General features: G+C 44.7%; 1 pseudogene; it reads left to right on the top strand.

Annotated features, from left to right (window-relative positions):
• Positions 1–983: 983 nt before the first annotated feature.
• LOC139180565 (upstream-binding factor 1-like protein 1) lies at positions 984–2197 on the top strand (annotated as a pseudogene).
• Positions 2198–2620: the final 423 nt, after the last annotated feature.

The following is a 2620-nucleotide window of genomic DNA, read 5'->3' as shown; positions in this document are numbered from 1 at the left end:
GCCTGGATGTACCAGGGTTTCTTTATCAAAGACATCTTGGTTGCTTTCAAGTTTTGTAGTTATGAGCAAAGCTACTAGAAGTATCCATCTGCACTTTTTCTAAATGGATTCACTTGATTTTGGCAAATGTAGAAGAAGATGATTATGGAATTTCATGGTAGGAAGATATTTAGTTTTGTAACAAACCACCATGTTGCCTTTCAGAAAGTGTTAGTCATTCAGTTGTGCCCAACCCTTTGTGATGACATGTACTGTAACTCACCAGGCTCCTCTGTCCATGAAATTCTCCAGGCAAGAATATTGGAGTGGGTTGCCATTCCCTTGTCCTGTCTTTCAGAAGGCCTGTACTATTTTGAATTCCCATCACCAGTGAATCAATTGATGATGAATCCTGATTCATCAATGAATTCCTCAATCAGGAATTCATCAATGAATCAGGAATTCATCAATTAATTCCTGATTCTCCCCATCCTCTCAGTATGTGGTGATGGCTGTCTTTGGGATTTTGACCATTCTTATCCATGTGCTGTGGTTTGGCATTGCGGTTTTAAAGTCCTTTGCTTTTCAGGCACTTACTTTTATTAACTCCCTTCATTTTCTCTTATTCTTTGTCCCTTGAGTGAGCAGCCAGTCTTTTAGTTTGCTCCTTTATATGTAAAACACTCTCTGGTGAAATTGGAAGGCAGAGTGAATGCGGTCTGAAGATACTTAACTCTGCAAAGGAACCTTCATAATGTTCAACATGAATCTCAATTCAGACTAGGCCAGTTTTCATTTACATTCTTAAGGGTAAATAAAACGATAGAAGAGACATATCCCAAGTGATATGTTCTTCTCTCATGTGTCACATAGGAGAGTAACTTTCTTTTCTTTCTTCACAGAATCATCACACTAACCTGCTGAATCTTGAGAGTGCAGATGCTGGAGATTCTGCTGAGATGGCTGAACTTCCAGGACCATATAATTGTCCCAAAGACCTAGAAATGGTGCTGCCTAAAAGTCAAGATGACTGGTCCAAAGAAGACATTGTGCAGTTACTGGAATATATGGAGAAAAGCATTCCATCCAATGAGAGGCACACATTCAAAACGACCCAGTCAATGGTGGACTGGGAAAAAGTAGCTTTTAAAGATTTTTCTGGGGAAAAATGCAAACTCAAATGATTAGAGATTTCTTATAACTTGAGAAAGTTTTGCACTTTGAAAGAAATAATCCAGGAAGCTAAGGAAAATGTTAACAATCCTTCCAAAAGCAGAAACCACAAGAAACATCCTGATTTACCCAAGAGGCCCCTGACAGCTTACCTTTGCTTTTTTAAAGAGATTAGACCTCAGTACATCCAAAAACACCCCAAGATGAGCAACCAGGAACTGACCAAGGTTTTGTCTGAAGAATACAAGAAGCTGCCTGAACAGCTCAAGCTGAAATACAGTCAAGATTTCCAGAAAGAGAAACAGGAGTTTCAGGAGAAAATGGTTCTGTTCAGAGAACAGCACCCTGAACTAGTCCAGAACTCCAGGAAACCTGATGTCCCCAAAGGAAGTCGAAGCAAATGCCAAAGAAGTTTCAGGAAAAAGTGCAAAAAGTGAAGCCTCCCCCAGAAAACAATTTACCCATGAAGTGGAAATTCCATGGAGAGCCCAAGAAGCCCCCAATGAATGGCTATCACAAGTTCCACCAGGATCTCTGGTCGAGCAGGGAGCTGAAAGTGGTGCCCCCAAGGGAGCACATGGTGGAGATCAGTAGACGCTGGCAGCGGGTACCCCAGGACCAGAAGGAGCTTTATAAGATGCAGGTGGAGGGACTGCAGACACAGTACAAGGTGGACCTTGATCTCTGGCTGAGGACTCTGTCTCCTGAAGAATATGCTGCTTACAGAGAGGCGACTTGTGCCAAGCGTAAGAACATGAGCATGACGAGGGGCCCAAACCCCAAGATTAGAAGGATGGGTCTGCAGTCCCCATCATCAGGGAATCTGCAAAGAAGACTTAGAGAGGACCCGGGGCTTCAGTCTGAGGAGTCAGAAACATCAGACTCGATTGGAGAACATTGTCCTGCCTCAGGGAGATCAGAGGAAAACAAGGAAGAGGAGGCAGGCAACAGCTCCTCAGCCCCCAGCACTGAGGATGAAGATGGAGATTCTGAGCTGGAGGACAGCAGCTCCAGCTTACTGTCCTCAGGGGACTCCTCTGACTAGGATTCAAACTGAGTTTTGCTTCACAACCTGAAGGGACAAAGAACTTTCCAGCAAAAGTCCATGGGCCCTCCTCTCTATTGCCTCTTCATTGTCTTCCTTCTTTCTCTCCTTCTTTATACAAAGTGGGACCTGTTGGAAAGAAGGCATGTTGTGCTATAATTTATGGCCTCTCCATCTACCCCACATTCACCTCGACAGAAAGTCAATGCAATGACGCCTCGTGGAATAAACCCTGAGCTGACTGGGCTGTGGGGCCCCTGGACTAGACTGAGCTCCCTAAACTGGGAAGGTTTGCTCTCCTCACCCTCTGCCTGTCACACGTGTGAGGGGCTCCAGGGCTCTGTGACCCCCCCCTTCTCTGTGACCTTTTCCCTCAGGACTCAGGCAGTGAGCTGAGGAGGGAAGATCTGATTGACTGGAAGT

The sequence above is a fragment of the Bos indicus genome, chromosome 29, assembly GCF_029378745.1.
Source record: "Bos indicus isolate NIAB-ARS_2022 breed Sahiwal x Tharparkar chromosome 29, NIAB-ARS_B.indTharparkar_mat_pri_1.0, whole genome shotgun sequence".
In the NCBI taxonomy this organism is placed as follows: Eukaryota; Metazoa; Chordata; class Mammalia; order Artiodactyla; family Bovidae; genus Bos; species Bos indicus.
The sequence above is the reverse complement of the archived record's forward strand: the minus strand, read 5'-3'. Positions and strand labels throughout refer to the sequence as shown.